The following is a 20,042-nucleotide window of genomic DNA, read 5'->3' on the forward strand; positions in this document are numbered from 1 at the left end:
CTTGGGGCGCCCTGGCCGTGCTGCTGGCACAGCGGGGAGGCTGCAGGAGCTCCGTGCGGCACGGAGCAGCACTGTCCTGCGAGGAGCTGCATCCAGCCCAGGGCAGCGGCGTGATGTGAAGCCGCGTCGCTAATCCCGAAGATCTGGGTTTGCGTTAAGCAATGTTTACATTGCACCCTGTATCCCAGCTATTATTCGAGTGAGCAGAGCTTCTCACATGCAGCCTGTAGAGAATAAACTTGTGGTCATCATGGTTTGTGGGCATGGCTTTCTAGGTAACTACACCAATGAGAATAACTGGGGAAAGACAAGTTTTCTGGTGCTCATCCCCTTCTTTGGGACCTCTCCATGTACATCTCTAAGGATCTCTGTGGATGAACAGTGACTTTCAAGTTTGTTAGACAAGGAAGTGCTGGATGGCCAAGGGAGAGAGGAAAGTCACAGGTACTTCGAATATGAGTTTGGAAACAGAACTCTCAGCGGCACAGGAATACATACCCTATGAAATGCTCTGTGAGTTTAAAAAAGTTGTAAGGCAAAATACTACCTAAACTTCCTCCTTCCTTTGTGCATCAATGTGATCCATAAGAGCAATGCTGCATGGGCTCAGAGGGTTTTTCTGGTAACAGAGACGTGGCATTCCTGACCTGCTGAACAAATACCAGCCATATTCTTTGGGTTGGATCTGAACAGTGAAAGCATCAATGTGGGAGAATCCAAGTGAAAAAGCAAGGCTTGTGTCTGGTAGGGAGCACCCCTTGGGTTCTTCCAGGACGTGGGAGACACACAGAGTACATGAACTATTTACATTCTTTGGAAATACTACACAGGCTCAGAGGAGTTCTGCTCTGGGATCTTGATTTCCGTCTGGGAGGACTGGTCAGGGACTCTCCGAACTCAGTGTTTACAGAGAGTGTTTACCTGCCTGGTACTAAAAAACCCTGCCCACAACTGTTGCCACCTTTTTGATCTTTGAGATGAGGATGTTTACCTGTAGCTGCTATTCATCCCTTGCCCTAAGGCCCAGCTGTACACAGTGTTTTCTTTACACGTGGTGCTCTGCTTCAAATGCGAGGCCTGTAGCTTCTCATGGCAACAGAAAGAGTTGCTGCTTGAATATTTTTTCTGTAGTAGAGTTAATCACCCATAAACTTTACAGCATGAGGCATCGAAGAATGTTTTGCCTCCTAGTAACTGAAAATTAAAGGCATTGTAGAGATTAAAACCTTTTCAGACTCTGAAAGACTTAGGATGGCACATAAGGACTCAAGTCATTCAAGTGTTTTGCTGAGTTGACAGAAAGAACCAACTTCCTCATTAAACCACAGCCGCTGGCAGAGGAGTTTCACCAACAGGTGTAGTAACTGAAATAACTTCAGGCAGACATCTCTGTGAACAACAGAAAACAAATGAGCAGTGTCCCTGTTACTTTGCTAAACCAACGTCAAAGCTGAGGAAAAGGTTTTGGTTGCAGAGATATCATCATGACTATTTTTGGTCTCATTTAATTTTTCGTTCATTGAACATTTCCTTTATAAATAGTTTCAAAGATGGTCTGCTGTTGGTATATTCAGTCAAGACTTATTTATATTATTTGATCTTACTGAGAAATAAATAACATTCCTTCATTGCAAATAGCATATAATTACCTACTTAACAATTTTAAAATGGAAAAAATACAACATTCTGTCTTCCCTGGTGGAGGAGTGGTTCCTTCATTTAGATTATAGGGTTTTAGATTTTGTCTGTGAATGCACTATGATTATAGATGCAGAAAATAATTGAAGTCAAAATATACACGTTTTGTATTCCATTATGAGGATTGTGGTTGCTTCTACTGCTGCAGTATCTGTGGGGAGCTGCAGCCAGAGTTGGAGTTTTACTGTATTGGATTCAATGTAGACGTAGGAAAGAGCCCTAAAAGAAGTCTTTTTCTCTCAGTGCAGAACTTAATTTAAAATGTGATGAGTGTCTGCTGAATTCCTAGGCCTTGCAGTTCCATCTTCCCATTATAGGTAAACGTTGTGAAAAGTCAAAGCTGTGGGGAGAGCATGTGTCTGGTGAACTCTGCAGGCATGTGACTGGCAAGAGCAAACTCTTGCTGAACTGTTTGCTAAACAGGAGACATGTTGAATGAGGAAGGCAATGTGAGATACTGCATGTGCTGTTTTGTTTGATCCATTCCTAGAGATTGTGAAGCAGCCAAGGCCGGAGATGGACCTTATGGGGTGTTATTTCCTAAGTTGTGTGCCATGGATGTGAATACGTCTCCATTGCAGATCCATACCTGTGATGTAATGGAGAGAGATTAGGCAAGGACTGTGCTTTTGCAAATTAGAAATATAAATCTATCTTGGGGCTTAAAAATGAGTTCCCTGAATAGATGACCTAGGTTAATAATGAGCTGGAAGGAAGGAAAGAAGAAAGGAGGGGAAGGAGGGAGATTAATATCCAACATTTGTTGGTAGTGAGGCTGCTGGCCAGTGTTCCTACTAACAAAACCAGGGTGGAATGAAAGAGCAGGATACCCTACTCAAATGTATGTAATGTTGTTACTGCATATGAAGAGACATGCTTGATTAAGCATAATGCCTTACCTGCAGGTGTATCTCATCTCATAGCAAATGAAACTGTCTGTCTGGTTGGAGTACTGGGTGACTGGAGCATGCAGGGGAAGGAACTCAGACGTGGGTTGGTTGCACAACATTTTTGATTGAGGGGTCAGAAAGTAACAGATTAAACATCCTACTGAAGTCCCATGACAGTGCCAGGTACTGATAGAAAAGCCAGAGTATCCTCCTTCCTTTCTGTAACACAGCTGACTTCAGAGTTATACCAATACAATTTGGGAATAAGCAAGAACAGATTTTAAGTCTTAGTCTGTTAAGTGCTTGGAGGTATCGTTTTTTTGTTACGTGTGCACACACAAGTTCAAGTCATTATTACAGTCTAATTATTTACTTAAAAAATTATCAAGATCCATGGTTTTGCAGATTGTAGTCAGCTCATTACTGAGCCATTAAGAAACTGGTTCCAGCAGCAGGACTATTAATGAGCTTGCTTCAAGTAGTGTGTGCCTTGTGATTACTTGGCTCTCTGCCTCAGTTTAATTAAGATTTTAAATTTACATACTACTATTCAACCATATGTTGCCCTAGTGTTTACAAAGGTGAATAGATTCTATTGTTCACATTTTATAGGTCAGGCCACGGTGTCATTTTGGGGTCAAGGGACAAGACTGAAGCCACCCATCCCCTGAAGCAGTCTGAATCTGTTGCTCAACCTGCAGGGTGGCATTTCTTCTGTAGAGCTGAGAAAATGATTGGGTAGACATTGACAAACATGGAATAAAATAATCATAATAATAGTATTTAGTAGAACTGTAGTACCTGGTTTAATGTATTAATTGAGATTCGCAACAATCACAGAAAAGCTTCCTATCTATAGAAGTACAGTGGCCTATTAAAGAACTTACCTTTGACAGGAAACTGATCAAAATATTTGAAGTGGTTCTCAGAGTCTTAAAGAAACAAAAAAGATAATTACATAAGAAGAAACACTATTGTTCCTCCTGTCTTACACTGTCTTTGTATTATCAGCAGTTATTTGATGTTCTAATCTTGCAAGTCCTGTGAATACGAGCAGTCATGAGTAGCACGAGCAAAGTTTGCTGAAACAAATGAGCCTGGAAAGGTCAGATCCCTGCCTTGAATAAATAGGTATAGATGATAATATTTCTGTTTAATCTCCTAGGTGTGGTGTGCTGCATAGAAATGCAGCAGCTCTTTTGTGACGCTTTGGGTTTTTTTATTAATTTTTAAATAAAATGTCCTTCTTGCTGTTTCCCAGCTGTGTGCTCTTCTTACTAGTATGTTTTTGTAAGCCTTTTTGCTCTGTTTTATGAAGGTGGAAGGTTGAATGAGTTACTAGTTGGGTATGTGTTCACCCACTTTCATAGTGTCGAACCTCTGAAGAAAATTGTTGGCATGGGAACCTTCCCCAAGAGGTTGACATTTAAAATAATACACTGTGCCAAGCATAAAGTCACTCCTCAAGTCTATCTCTACCATGCCCCCATTTTTGTTGTGAAATAAAACACTAACATTATTGGATTTACAGATATATGCAGCATTCCATGTTTTTGAGGTTATGACTAACCAAAGATAAAACCCAGGCATGTAAAGGCACTGAGCACCTCTTTCCTTGCATTTCTCTCCCAAGATGTCTCTGCAGAGCTGGGTACGTGCCTTCCACCAGTTTAATTAGACATTCAACTCCCTGCTCTGCTTCCTTGTTCTTCCCAGTGGACTGATGATACACACAAGCATTTGAAAAATCAGGCAGAGATCTCCAGACTTTGTTACAGCTATTTAATTATCAGATTATAGATAAGCAAGTGCTTTCAGGTACTCTTGGTACCTTCCAGAGGTAGCAGCATAACAGTAAACCACGCCAGGATCTGTCTTAACTCCTAGTAAATGGTCTGATCAATGCCAGCTCTTAATCAAGAGAGCCAGCAGCTTGTCCTGTTCTCAAGTTGTGCCTATCACAGTAGTGACATACCAGAGATTATTTTTGCTGTTATTTTGTTTATTCCTACAAATTAAAAGACAAATATGACACAGAATTGTAAAAGAGGTGTGGAAGAAGTCACAAAAAGTACCTTCATGTCACTTTTGAACTTCAAGTCACCTACTTTAAAAAAGAAGATCCTATTGACACTATTAAGGAGTGAATAGTTGGTGATCCTACAGCTTTCTAATGTTGTGTCTGATCTCTGCCTGATCACTCCATACTTACAGTTGGCATATCGAGTGAATGAAAGGAACATTCAAAAGTAAAGGAAATCACATGGTTTCACAAACCCTGGACTCCTGTATACCACCACATCTAGATTCTGCATAATGGTTTTGTACCCTTCATACCTTTCAGTATGTGGAGTATAGTTTCCTTTCTTCTCCTGATTTTTGAATCAAACCCTCTCCTTCAACTGCTTTTTCCCTTAAAGAAAAGGAATAAAAATAACAGCAGTGCTGATTAGAGTAATTATTAATTACTTGCATTTTAAAGCACTGACTCACTCCTGTAATGCAGTTAACAGTCTGTAGAATACACAGAACTCCTTTTTGTTTTAAAGAATTGTTGGGATTGCTGTCCTTGCTTAGAGGACATGCCAGTACAACTCTCTGACATTCCATGGAGCAGACAGAGGCTGGGGGGGTGTGTGGTCAGCCTGAACTCGTGTAGTGGGAGTTGCAGCTTTGCCAGGTCCTGCCATGGGTGATTTGGAAATTCTTGCTCTGCTACCAGGAAAGGGAGTGGGAGGGTGAAAACATGACTGTAGGCTTGGGGTTACAAGGACTTACGGAGTTTTTATCTGCCATACAGTGCACTCAGTGACTTTGCATTTCTGCAATCCTTTTCCCTTCATTAGTCATATCCCTTCCTTGACCCATCATTAACCACTTGCCATCATTAGCTGCACTGTTGGTTCTGACCCTGTTTCAGAGTTCAGGCATTAGATAATGAGAGCCTTCCCAGCTTGCTTAGCTTTGGGTCATTTCTGAGCAACATGAAGTACCTAGGAGATAAAAGTAAAAAATAAGAGAAGACATCTTTCTGAGATGAATCATGGAAAGGGTAATGCCTCACAAGAATGGACCATTCTTGGACAAAATATAGTGTATCATATCCACTGTGCATTATGGGGAGTATGAGGGAGGTGGTGCCATTTCTTCATGCATAGACCCAAGACAATTAATCAAACATGTACAAAGGAATGTTCTGACTACTCATTGATTACAAAATGACAATGTGATAATACTGATTAAAAATTGTAAACATACTCTCTAAATTCAGCCTAATATTTCCAAGCAAAACCACCCAAATCATTCCCATTTCTATGGAGATTAAATCACACACCTTGGTCACATACCTTCCCCCCAAGTGGAATTTCCCATGAGAGTTCTTCCATCCATGATGACATCTTAAATTCTTATTGTCTGGAACAATGCTATGGAGAGAGAGAATGAGTTGCCTGTAAATCTAAACAGCTCAGGAGCCAAACCCCTTTGACATTTTGTATTTTTCAGTTCCTCTGAGTTTGTTGGTCTGTGTCAAATTTGGAAAGGTTGTGCCTCGCACTGCTGTGATAAAGGGCATTTCAACTGAGATCTGGTGTTTCCTCAAAGAACTGGATGTATGAGCTGGAAAGTCCCTAATCAGCGGCTGTTTCTCTGGTTTAGTCTCACAAAAAAAAAAAAAAAAAAAGAAATGAGAGGACAGGTTGGGTCTATTTCTTGCCAGCTTTTCTGCCAGACATGAGCAGCTAAGAAAGAGCAGGGCCCGCACTCAGCTGGCTCAGTCAAAATCTAGGGGTGAACCTAGGAACCTCACCTCCCTGTCTGGACTCTGAGATCAGCCCAGGAGAGATGGACAAGCCATGGTGAGGACTCAGTTTTTATTTCCTGATTTTTTGTCCCATCACGATAAAGGTGGATGGGTTACAGGTCTCTGCCAGCAGCAATACAAGGCATGGGCTTGACTGTATTCAGGAAGAGATTGCCTTTTAGCATCATACTCCAGGTTGAACTACCAGTTCCTGAAGGAGTGTGCTGAGAGGATAGACCTTAAAATACTCATGAAATATTTCTAAAATTCCTAATTATTTGACCTGTGCAAATTGTTGGACTCTAGTCTGCTTTAATTTAAAAATACACCTTTTTTTTATTATTTTTTTTTGTACTTTGAACCCCAAGAATTTCACAGAGGCTATGAGCTCCTGTAGAAGTGTGGGCTTCTCTCTGCCTGGTTGGGTTGCTCTGTGTTTCACCCCTAGGTCCTCCTGGGCAGTTCATTCTCCCAAGACTCCCTTCTGGAGCAAGCCTGATTTTTGCCCTGAAGAGGAAAGCTGGTTATGAACCCAGAGAGAGAAAATCGCCCAGGCTAAACCTGGCTTTGCTGGGAGAACCCTTTCCGTGCAGCATTGCATGTAAAACAATAAAACCATAGTGTAATGGGTATAAACTTACATGAGGATTAGTCCATCTAAACATGATATTTAGCAAAGCTGCAAGCACAGATGTCTTTTTATTCCTAATCTAGCTAAGCCCAAATGACATAAAACATTAAACAAACCTAATGCTCAGGCACAGAGATACCCATTAAAGGAGGGCTTATATGATTGCAATTTAATTCTTCTTCGACTGACGTGAGTTCGTATATGGAATAACGTGACTGGCTCATGCCAATCCGAGAATCGAGATCTGGCGCTCCATACCCGTCTTCAAGGTGGGTGGAGGGTCATATTTTTTAGTGCCAGCAGATGGCATCCATACGCTTCGGGATTCCCTGCTCCACACTTCCCAAGGCAGCATCTTCCCCCTCGACAGAGACCGAGTCCCTCACATGAGAATATCTCCCAAATTGGTAACGAACTTTGTTCTTATAAGGGTAGGAGTATTTCCTGTACCTTGTCCAACCTGATAAATTACTGGACTGTGAGTATTAGATCTATTATCCCGGAGATTAAAACTGAAGTCAAATTTCACAGAAATTAGCTACTATGTACAATCTGTCATTTCCAAAACACTTTGGTGAAAGCTGGGAGGTTTTCAAGCAGCTGCTATCTCTTTCATGTGAACTTTTCAAAGCTATTTAGTTATTCTGAGTTCCTTGGATTGAGCAGAGCATACACATTATCTAGAAACCTAAAGATTTTACAAACTGAATAATTGCTGCATTTGTTGAGGATTACAATGGACAGTTTGCTTGGAGAAAAACAGCACCAAAACACATTAGAAGCAGTTTTTCAAGAGACCAGAAAGACACTACTATGTTCCCAGTTTTTCAAGGTTCACAGACAATACTAGGAAATAGCTGAGGTTTGACTGTCCAGTCATTTCAGCTTGCATAGCAATGAACCTCAACAGGAGGAATTAAATATTAAAACAATTCTGACATGACAAGGACTGCTGATAACATACTAGAAAGCAAAATGATTGGTGAGCCTCACAGAAACCAACCAACCAGATACCAAAGGACAAACTGAGTATTTGAAACACTCATAAATGTAATATGAGCATACATTACTTCTGCCCTCTGTGCATCTTCTAAAGAACACAGTAAGGGGGAAGACCCATGTTCTGCAGTAATACTGAACTGAAATTATTCCTAATCTCTTTGGGAGTGAAGATTTTATTAACTTTAGTGAGCTCAAGACTAGGCTGTATGTGAGCTGACAAATTCAAATGCCAGACTGGAAGAAGATAAAAGCTCCCTCAAGCTTGCTGAAGATATTAATTGGTAAACCCATTGTTACTGTAAAAGCTCTAAGAGAAAAACCTGTGATGGAACTGAAACTGAACGGTGCAATACTTGTGTATAGAGCTAGATGGCTGCAATGATACGTGAAGAATGTCCCGATTTGCTAATTCACTGTGGATGCTACTTTTGTTTTATACTTTGCTTCATGTAAAACAATAATTTCTATCTTCATTTTCTTGACATTTTTATTAGGTACAAACTCCATCTGCTTTTGTCATCTGATTCTTCTAAATAAAGTTAATTGGCTTTAAGATTTGCATCAAATGACTTTGAGCAACGACAATTTTAAGCCAAGACTATTTCATTTTTAAGTAAAACATTCAGACTATATTTCTTCTACATAGCTGCTTCTTCAACTAGAAAATACAGGAAGAAGTTAAAAAAAATTAAGGTAACTACACATATTTAGAGAAATTTTTAAAACAAATTTTCTGGCAGGCAACCTGTTTTTACCATCATTACCTTTCAGAATATTATCTCTCAGAAACTCTCTCATTACCTTAGGCAGTAAATTGGCACAAAGAAAAACTTAACAAAAAGATAAGCAAAGCGTTGGCGGGCGTGGGAGGGAGAACACATTTTAGTAGCTTACACAGGCATTTCAGAAATTTTTTTGGGGGGAAGGGGCGTGTCCTGTGTTAGTTTAAAAGATTAAAGTTTGCAATCTGCACTGAGATGAGAGTTCTTGCTAAAGTCTGTATACCAAAGCTGGCTGTGAATTGAAGAACTGTTGTAATTAGATTACTGTAAATACAATAAGAAACTCACTCCTGGTGGTCTGGGGAGGGGTGTCATAGGGCACTAGAGAATTGTGTTGGCAGGATTTGGGACAGTTTGACTGAAAGCAGAGAATACAATCTCGAAATCCTTTTAATCTTCCCCCCTTCCCCAGTTCTTTGGGGATTTGTTTGTCATTAAGTAACAGTCAAAAGATTAAGGAAGTATAAAATGACATTAAAGCTCACAAGTACTTCTATAAAATTATCAGTGCTAGTGTAGTCTTCAGCAGGGCTTGCTTCTGCCAAGACTTTCTAGAGCCAGGCAAAATTAAAAGAAAAGAGGCAGGCAGGCACAAAAGCAAGCCCCGTGAACGTGGGCTGGAATACCACTTTTCCTGCTAGCGCTTCGAACGCGGAGCCTCGCAAAGCGCGGAGGCTGTTGCTATGTGTCTGGGCTCAACAAGCTTAAACTTTGCATGGCCCATGCTAAACTAATTTGAGTCAATTTGTCTACATCATTTCAACAATCGTTCTGTGCATTTTGAATCGTACATACAACACTGCATGATAAAGGCCCACCGAGCAGATGCCGACTGCTCATTCTGCCGTGGTCTGGCTGTTGCTAGTTCTTCACCATGGTTTCTCCATATCCTAGTGACAATGTTAGTTTTTCGATGGTGAGGTTAAGTCTGTGCCTGGCTAGTTAAGACTTTTCTTTACAGAGGACAGATCCTATAACAACTGCCAGCTTTAAGCATGACCTTTAAAAATGAAACGAGGGAGTGTTAACTGGAGTATTTTTTTTTGTTTGTTTTTAATCTCCCAAGGGAGTTCAAAGGAATACAAGGAGATTTTGCAAGTAAAGTTTTAAGCCTGCACGAAAAAGAGACACCAATATCAGAAGCTGTTATCATAGGACAGCTGATCTAACCTGCTTACAGTTAAATAGTTTCAGTGTAACGGGTTTTGTCTCATTTGTAAGCATGTACTTTTTAAGACAGTTTAATTTTTGAAACTGAAATCAAGAAAAGAAAAAATAATTAAGGCAACTCCACTCTATGCCTAGGTAATGTAACAGGGCTGATCTGCAGTTGGTGCAAATCAGTATAGCTGCAGAGGGAATTAGCTGCATTATCCCATTTTCTACCAGCTAAGGATTTAGTCTTTGAGACCATCATATTTGGAGAACTCCAGTATTTCATGAGTAAAAGAATAAGAACTAGCAGTAAAAAATATACCACATTCTTATTTGTGATAAATCCCTGCAAGAGGCATTAAAATCCATGTGTTTTGTAGGGAGAGAAAGCCTATAATTAACGTTTTTATTATTCTTGCATTGGCTTGATAGTTCCTCTGCAAGCCTCTGCTGAAAAAGGATTACCTGGTGAGTCTTCCCAATTTGGAACCCTGGTAACTCCAGGGACAGGGTGGTTGTTTTTCTCTCTCTCTGACAAACTACTGAGTATTTTTTTGCTAGACCCACTTAATGTGGCAGCCATTTTCCTACAGCAAACTTTGAGATAATTTTCAGTTTTAACTGTGTTTCCAAAACAACGTAACTCTGCCCAAATTGTCAAAGTCTGAGTTGGTATTAAACTTTACTGGTTTAGGGTTTTTCCCCCCCTTTTTTAAAAAACAAACAAACAAACAAGCCCTCCTAAGATATTTAGGGTAGCCTCTCTGTGTTAACCAGAATTTTATTCTGATGAGAAATAAACAAGGATATCTTGCCTAAGGAGTCATTTTTTTTCCTGTCACCGGAAAAATGTCAGTGAAAATCTTTCAGTGAGGTCCATGTTTTGGGATGCAGAGGCTTGGGTTTTGTTTTTTTTTTAGTGTTCACTCTCCAGATGATAAAACCAGAGAGATAGGAAACATGGATAGCTCTGAAAAAGAGCTCAGTGGTTCTTTTTTAAATCCACATCCTCCAGGCGTGCGCTCATTGCATTTTGATTTGAATTTTAGGGCTCAAAATAAAGTTCAGTACTTTATTCAAATTCAAATGAACTGTGCTACACTCTGGCAGCCTCTAAGGCTGTGGCAGGCCTGCAACCCCTCAGAAAGTGGAGGGGGCAGCTAGAGCTTGCAGACTAAATCCTGGCTGCCCCAGGACAAAGATATTCTAAAATCTCTCTTTTCAGGCAAGCTGAGCAGAGCAAAGGTGCACGTGAAGATCCGAGATGTCCCTTCCCGCAGTCCTACAGCTAATAAAAATGTGGCAGAGAGCTGTGCATTAGAAAAGCTGGGTCTGAGTTTGGGATGTAGGAGTGTGACAGCATTATGGTAGTTCCTGAATTTTGATGGACACACTGGATGTAGATACTGGGCTAGAGAGCTGAGCTCCCCTAGGAGATCCAAGGGAACAGAGTATCCGCCGCTGTCTATAGGGTCAGTCACTCAAAAAAAAGCAAGCTGATTGCGGAAGGGGTTACCAAGAGACTTTGAAAGACAGTAGCAGGGATAAATCTGAATGTAAACAGCATGTGTTTATAAGATAAATGTGGGAGATGGTGACTGTCTAAAGTTAGAAAAGGAGCTGGGTACTTCAAGTTGCACGCCTCCACCCAAAGGGCCACCTGCAGCTCTGGCCTGAGACTTGACTCCCTTTGTAAAGCCTCTGGAAATTACAAAAGACGGAAATCTGCTTCCGTTTTTGAAGAGGGGTAACTGAAGTGAGAAAGCTATGTCATATCCCATGCTCTCCTGGGCATGGGTGCCATGACAGGTACAACTGGTCTCATGGTAGAGCAGTATTGCCCACCCACGAGGCCACTTTTGGTCCCACACGTACAATGCAGTTCAGCACAGGAAGCCTCCATCCAGACAGATATCCTCCTAAAACAGGTGTTTTTCTTTCAAAATATTACTTAATAAACAATTTACGCTTCTCAATAAGCACTCCCTTTCAGACCACTGATACTCCTGGTATCGGTAAAGATGTTCATGTCAGTAATTAAAAAAGTCATCTGAGCATCCATCCTCTCTAAGAACTACCTGGGGAAAAATTTTACCTTATTTATGATGCTGTTTAACCCACCTTGATTTCCCAGCCAGTAGATACCAGAGAGGAGAGCAAAAGCAGATTAATATAGCAGGAGTTAGTTATTAATTATCAACCCACAAATTATGCAACATCCATTAAACTTGTTGAGGTAAAGGTGTCTGGTCTTTGGCGCTCTGCTGGGAGCCTGCAGGACCCGAATCATTCTGTTCCTGACTTACCCCTCCTGACATGGGAACAGTCACAAACATCAGGACAGAAAAGGCAAAAATTTGCCAAATTTTTTTCTGAAATGAAAGAGATCCCCATAGGGAGCCATGGGCCGCCAAAGCCAGTCTCAAACAGTGCTTTGTTCCAGCAGCTCCAGTGGGAACAGCCCTGTGAGAGTGCCAGGGCAGCTCTGGCCTTGCGCTCTGCTATGGGCATCAGCCTCTTCAGCAGGCTGGGATTATAAAATGTGACAGGGAACATCTATCCCTAGTAAAGAATTTAAAAGTAAGGGGCTAAGACCAAACAAGGTTAAAGGCACAGGTCTTTGTTTCTTAGTTTCCAAACAGAGATGCAGCTGAAGGAGGCACCTAAAAGAGATTTTTCAAGCATTTTATATGGGTGTGATAAGAGCAGCCAGGGTTGGGTCATGCATGGACATGGAGGTCCTCAGCTTGGTAAGTGACCTGAGAGGAGACACAAGATCCCCAGGCCAAAAATGCTTTTGACCTGGGGCAGCCCACCATGGCCACTGAAGCAGGAAGATCACATCTTGTCCAAGGCACTGAGATTTTTGCCATGAGCAAAGATTTCAGCAGCAAGCTCTCCCTGTAGCCTGGCAAGCCTAAGATTTATGCTGTAAGCAAGTTCTAAGTTCTTTTCTGCCAGCGTTGCAGCCAGCTTGCTGCAGGCCAGGTTGCCACTGCGAGGTCACAGGGAGATTTGGAGCTGGGATGAGGGAGAGAAATGAGGGCAGTCCTAAGTCTCCAAAATGCAGCCACCTTACCCCAGGGTTGATGTTGAAGTTTCTGGTGAGAAAGAACTCCTGGCTGAGAGAAAATCATCCATCCATTGGGCATCTCAGCTGTCCACTATGTGAAGCAGTGGCAGGAGCCTTGTAGGAGCCCCTGGTGCAGGTCTTCATGGGAGAGGTGGTCCAGTGCCAAAAGAAAATGGACATCAACCCTTGAGCTGCAGTGCTTTGGATGTACGATGGTCACAGAAAAAAGTGGAGATGGTTCCCTTTTCTGTCAAAAAATGAAAACATGATGAGCATCTATGAAAAAGGAACTGGTTTTCATGGGATATTATTCTTCTAAATGAAAATGCCTACTCTCAAGCTCTCACAGAAAATGTTTTTTTTCATCAGAATTGCCCTTACCCTACCTTGTACCTTCACTGTGACACCCATGATGAGTAGCAACTTGTTACGCATCAGGAACAAGTGCTCCTGTTTGGGGTAAACAGTTCCCAGAATCTGGTTTTATAAACCAACGATTTAACCTGTTGGTACCATTCCCTTTTTGTCATACAATGAGCATAAAGCCATGCAGTTCTTGCACATTAAGGCTAGGATTTTTTATGCTTTTTAAGATGCTTGGGCCTGGGCTAAATGTTATGCTGCACCTTATCTAGGGAGCAAAGCACTCCTAACTCTTCACAGGACTTGCAGAACAAACCTCTTGCATTGAAAATCCCCAACTAACCAAAGAATTGTTTTTGCAGTTGGTGACAGTCAAAGCCAAGAAACAAAACAAGGTGGGAGACTCTAGCAAATGGCCTGCGTTTACTGCTGAGTGTATGAAGGAAGATAGGGGAAGGATGATGGTGCTTTGAGGCTGCTGAAAGGGAAAGGACCACTATTTTTTCCCCAAATGGTCAAAGCCAGGGGCTTCTACTGGCCACTGCCTTGTCCTGTCCAACAGTTTAAGTCACTTTTTAGAAAAAATATATTTGTTGAGTTTGAAATTCCCCTTGGCATTTCTTGCTCTCAATGTTAAGTTTTGGCAGGGTGTGATGCTGTTCCCAAGTGCTGGACAGAGCATGTCCAGCACACTACAGCAAATGTGTTCTCTGTGCTACATGCTGAGCACCAAGGCTGGTCTTGTTAATGCACACAACCCCTCACATTTGAGCTGTGTAAACTGCTTCTAACAACTCCTTTCCTTTCTTTGTTCAAACAAACAATGGCCTTTGGAAATTTATTTTAGCGCTGCCAAGACAAAAATGTTGTCTAATTTAACAAATTAATAATTCTCCCTTCCAATTCCTCTTTAGCTTCACATGTATATTGCTTAACAGCTGATCTACATACCTATCAAATTCTTGCTCCTCTGAAAGAATACAAGTGACCCCTTGCTTGTACAGCAGATTAGGAGAGGGAAAGGGGGATATGGCTGCTCTCTCCATTTTCATCTTGCCATGCAAAGAAAGAATACTTTGGTTTTCTACAGACCTGTTTGCCGGCTTTCTTGGCCATGACACAGCAAATTTGGAGCTGCTTCTGGGAAGACCTTTGTGATAAAGAATGCAACACACAAAGCATATTTGCATCAACAAACCCTGTTAGGAGAATAAATTACAAAGGCACTTTGTATCATTTGACTTAAAAGTTACTCCATTCCATTTTTGGCTTGGACCTCAAATGTCACCAGCATAGGAGCACTTCACTTCCCAGAGGACCAATGTGCCGAGGCATGTGCCCAGGCTGCAGTGAGGTTAACCTGCTCTCACCTGGTGAGGCCTCATCAGCTGTCGATACTGCTCATGGCCTCTGAGCTGGCTCCTGGGGATGAAGGTAGGCAGTAGAGGATAGTAGTGCTGGTCTGGCTGAATAAGATCTCTGCTTGTCTGGAGGGGATAAAACCCCAAAGGTTATTAGGGAATTAACAGCCTGAATAGAGAAGACAGGCAGCCCAGCTCGGTTTGGTGAGACCTGGTTGCCTTGAATATGGAGCCTGCATGGCTGCAGAGGCTTCTTAATGGTGGGTCAGGAAAGCTTGCATCTTCCCTGGCTTTACAAAAATTACCTGTGAGGCTGAGGGCAGTGGAAAGCAGCACATGAGCTGAACTGAGGTATTTCAGGTATTACTAGCCTTGACAGCATGAAAAGGCATCTAGGTGGAACCAGAGAGCAGGCAGCATTGGGGGAGCTTGCTGGTACAGACGGCACTTCAGCAGCTGAACTGCAGAATTTTCCTTATCCTTTCTTTTTTGCCTCTCCAGCTTCTCTTCAGTCTCAGGCTAACTCCTGAATTCATTCAACCTCATTCCCCAAATTCTCAGATCTACAGAAGGCATTTTCCAAGGCTTCTGCCACTTTTAATTTTAGAAAAGGACTTTTGAATAAATAAAACCATGAAATAACAGTAGAGGCTATACAGTAGGACCTACCACGACAAATTAGAAATAAACTGAAAACATTTAACTTTGAGAACAAACACCCCCATCATACACACCCTCCCTCCACTCTGCAAAAGGCAGCATTAGAAACATTCTTGTATTTAGGTAAAAATGTGAGGCCTAAGCAGTTAAAAGGCAATGTGCTCTAAAGCTTCCCTAATCTATTTTCCTCCAATTCTTTCCACCCCTAAGAAGCTTGTGGAGTTAGTTGCCGATTAACATTCAGGAAGATTGTACTCTGTCTCCAGTTCATTGCTCTCTTGTTGGCTTATTGTTATTCAGAGCCCATTTATTGTAGATGAGCCATTCATTTTCCTCTAATTGGATGGGATTGGATTTCACTTTCATTGTTGGATGCATTGAAAACCCTGGAGGGGCTACAGGGATCAGCCCAGGGCTGGGGAGATTTAACTTAGCACAAAGTTTAGATTGCAGCTGAAAGAAGATGCGAATTAAATTTTTTTTTCCATGCAGATGCTTCATGGCTAGATTTGCAAGGTCTCCCTTGTAATCCCAAACACTTTATTGCATAACATACTTCTGGTATTTTTATATAGTTCTTCACCAAAGCACTCATGACATGGGGGTTGTTAAGAAGATTTCTGAGCATCAGAAACCCAGCAAGGACTTTGCACCAATGTCCCTCCTGTCAGGATCCAACTGGCTTTCTGACTCTTGGATTAAATCCTTTAACAGTTCTGGGATCCTGCACTGTAGCATCCTCCCCTGCAAATCGGTTGATTCCTTTAGGGCAATGTAAGGGTCTGCAAGCAGAAGGTATTTTGCAGATGCACTCTTCAGTTATCCACACCACAAATTGTTCCAGCAGCTGCTCTGTCCCCATCTAAGGGTAAGTTGAGGGCAGAAGAGCCTGCCCAGTGCTGAACCACAGCCTGATTTTGTGATAGAGACACAAGTCTGGACCAAATCTCTCTCATCCATCTCATAACTCTCTCCAAAGTGTTGACAGCAGAGCCAAAAATGCACAGGGGCACCCACATGTGTGTGCGCGTATCACTCAGGTGGCGACTTGCTGTGCTGCATGGGAGCTCCCTTCCCAGTCGGAAACATGGAATGGCCATGGTCACGGTGTGGGCAAGGGTGGCACAGTCATTCCAGGCTCCTTAACTGTAGCATGTCTCACCTCATGACGCAGATCTGGGATAGCAGGGAGACAAAACAGCCCTCCCTGTATTTTTCACCTGGAAAAATACATCTGCTGAGAGCAGGTCTCAGGATTTAACTACCTGTATTAAAGGCAATATTAAAATTAAACTCATTATGTCTGGAAAATAGATGTCTGATCCTCTGCAGTTTCTCTGGAGTCACTGTAGAGACAGGCACTCCTGGAGAATGACTGATGCCTCCCAAGATGGGTCTCACAGGTGGGATGACCTGCTCTCTAGAGTGGAGAAGCAAGGAGACATCTACCTTAGATGCATCCCTGAGCTCTAGCACATACCCTAAATGTCCTGTAAGCATCCCTAAACTCACCTCTAAACATCATCTGGCAAGGTAAAGACAGGGGCTTTGTGGGAGAGAAGGGAGAGGGAGAGGAAAAGGAGCAGGAAGGAAGCATGGCAAAACTACTGCAGTGTGTTGGAAGGGTTAACATCTGGCCTCCTGCAGATGTTTGTCTGGTGGGAACCTGGGGGCTGGCTGAGCTGGGGTATTTACATGGGAAATTCTCCAGCAAACTGCAAGCACGTACTGGAGCCTTTTCCTTCAAGGGGGCCTATTTTGCACCTCTCTTTTCTTCAAGGGTACAGATTTTCATTAAACACGGGAGTGGTGTGTCTCTGACACCTTTACTGTGCTGACAGATGTGTTTTAAACGGGACATCGGGTTTAAAGCTACCGGAGGGAGTACAGGGAAAGGACGGAAACACACGTGAATCTCCACACAGTGACAATGTTATTAGCAGGATGAAACAATTATCAAAGAAACTGTTGAGAAAGACTCTCTGCTCATGCACATAAGAACCAGCAAAACCCATTTCCTACAAATCTGTGCCCAGGTCCTGATAGCACACAGGAAGATATCAGCTTGACCGCAAACCATTTGTCATGTTTAATAAAGGCAAAGGGCACACTTGAACCTTTCCCTCCCCTCTCCCTGCCTCCTTTAGCTAAATTTTAGGTGACTTGATATCTCTGAGAACCCATCACCCACATGCAGTGGAAGGGGACCAGCACAAGAGCCTGGGAGGAAGGCAGAGGCACCCCCACACCTTGTGGGTTGAAAAGAAGAGAATTAACACCAGTCCTAAAGGACTCTGGCTGAAACACAATATATTTTAAACTTTATCCATTAAAACTGACAGACCAAGCAATGAGGACAACATCCAAAAGTGCCTGAAACTAAAAATAAATATTAACAACAGAAGGCAAAATTTGATCAGTTCCTTGCTGGAATTTTTTGTTTAAAAGGACTGTGGGAGACACCATACCTGAAAGGCTTTGACATGAAGACCTGCATTACAAGTAACTGGTACAAAGCACAGATGATTTGAGAGTCTTCGGACTCCCCACAGCCCGTGAAACACCAATGGCAGCAGCAAGCATGGCTGTCCAGATTCAAAAGCCAGCTGACCAACTGAAGAGCTTCTGGTGACAGCAAGCCCACCAGAGCTCTCAGTCTGTCACTTCAATGCCCAATTATTTACATAAAATACCATTTCAGGCTGTTTTTCAGCTCCATTAAATAAATAGAAGTTTTGCGTACCTTCTTCCTACAGAGATATTTGGTGGTTGCCAACCTCTGGCTCTTGGCAGTTCCTAGGGTCTCCAGGCCCCTGCTAAACAGTCCGCGAATGATAATTAAACAAAGCAAGTCTATGAGCTCAACAGCCGCTATCCCAGGCTTACATGTTCCCTGGAAAATTGTGGTGGTCTGCAAAGCAAAAATTACAAAAACCATCTGCTGTGGCTCCCACACAGCCTTCTCTCAGCCTTCCCCTGAGTGTGCTAAGCAGCACGATCGTAAATTACCTCACTGGGTTTTTGAGACCTCTGCAGATATGTGGATTATGGGCATGGAAGCTGCCCACAGTCATGGTCTCACCGGCACTGTATGGAAGGGATCAGCTCCTTATGGCTAATGGCACTTTTGCAGAGATTATGCAGCCACTGTGTAACTCATTGGCTTTGACTGTCACACACCATCTTTGTGCTATCTCCAGCCCTTTCAGGTTGTTTTCCAAATCGTGAATACAGACATTGAGCCTCCCCAGGGCCACAGACCTTCCAGGAACCTGTTGAACATTTTCCAGAGGACAATGTTCTCCAACAGCAGTTACAGCTCAGATGCTGCTGAGCTACTTACAGTCATGCTACATGCACCACACCAACTTTAGCATTGCTTTTTCTCATAGCATTACTTCTTACTTTTAAAAAGGACCATGTCTTTCCACCTTTAACCCAGCTTCAGGAGAACCTTTGCCTGGCCACATGAGTGAACATATCATTTGTATCACACACAGAGTGCACGTATTTTTCTCTTGTTTTTACCCATTTTTTTCCAACTATCACCTACAAAGAGGTAGTGGGACTCACACAATGCGTCACGGTCACAGGCAAGGAGTTTTGCTTCCCAAAGTCCCAAGTGTGGGTGGGGAATCTCTTAACTCTTCTGTCCTTGGGCACAGCTATCTTTCAGTTTTTCCTCTTGCACATCAGCCATACCAAATTCCACTCTTTTCTAAAGAAAACCAAAACCAAACTGTTCATCCCACAGATGCCGAATCACTGGGAGGTATTGACCTCTACTGGTACAAGGGCTTTACTAAGTGAAATCTAGCAGAAATAGTAAAAATTATGGCCTTTTAAAACTCTTCCAAATAATTACAAACAGAAATGAGCACTTTCTGTGCCATTTTAACAACCCACTATTTTAGTAAAAATTTTATATGACAGTTTCATTTCATTTCATAAGTTTTTTTGATTTCCTGATTTTGCCTTGTCTTTGGTTACTTCATTTTTCCTTCTTCCTATTCTTAGAGAATTTGCAGAGGTTAAAAAGAATACACATATGCAAAAATTGGGAAACTGAGAAAACAGATAACTCTTTTTTCCATCTGACAAACTTTTCCAGATATTCTTGAATAGGAGCAAGCAATTAGGCAAAAAAGGCCTTGAGTGAAAAATAAATAATAAAAAAAAAGCGGTGCAAGTCAAGAATGACAGAAGTGGGAAAGTAAAAAAGACCTTCAAAATGATTCCTGAAAGCAGGACATCCCACCTCAGACTGTGTCTCCTCACCCTCCAAATGCAGAAGCAGAGATTATATGCAGGCTGACCAGCTCTCCTGGCCTCACCTGCTGTCAAACCTTTATTTCCCAGAAAGCCTCTTTCCAGACCCAAAACAGGTAGCAGGAGTGTCTGGGTCCTGGTTCTTACCAGGGGATACAGGAGCTTTGGTGGCACTGATGCAGCCTTACCCATACTCTGAGCATACCTCCAGGAGACAAGACTACTTACAAAGCCATTTTCCCAGCCTAAGGCTGGGAAAAACTGTCCTAATCTTCCATAATTGTCCAAGACATGACAATGAACAAATGGCTCCCTGTCACTTGTTATTTTGAGTTTGCTTCCATGCAAACAAGCTG

General features: G+C 42.3%; 1 long non-coding RNA gene across 3 annotated transcripts; it reads right to left on the reverse strand.

Moving 5' to 3' along the window:
* Positions 1–1,477: 1,477 nt before the first annotated feature.
* Positions 1,478–18,315, reverse strand: LOC116787659. 3 transcript variants are annotated; one of them, XR_004357368.1, is made up of 4 exons: positions 18,161–18,315; positions 14,767–14,883; positions 13,040–13,280; positions 1,478–6,013 (listed from the first exon to the last, which is right to left on the reverse strand). It is a non-coding gene; the product is annotated as an uncharacterized LOC116787659 (long non-coding RNA). The 3 variants fall into 3 exon arrangements; XR_004357369.1 differs by lacking the exon at positions 18,161–18,315 and adding an exon at positions 15,063–16,620 and having other exon boundaries at positions 1,478–5,581; XR_004357367.1 differs by lacking the exon at positions 18,161–18,315 and adding an exon at positions 15,063–16,620.
* Positions 18,316–20,042: the final 1,727 nt, after the last annotated feature.

This window comes from Chiroxiphia lanceolata, chromosome 5, assembly GCF_009829145.1.
Source record: "Chiroxiphia lanceolata isolate bChiLan1 chromosome 5, bChiLan1.pri, whole genome shotgun sequence".
NCBI classification, from domain to species: Eukaryota; Metazoa; Chordata; class Aves; order Passeriformes; family Pipridae; genus Chiroxiphia; species Chiroxiphia lanceolata.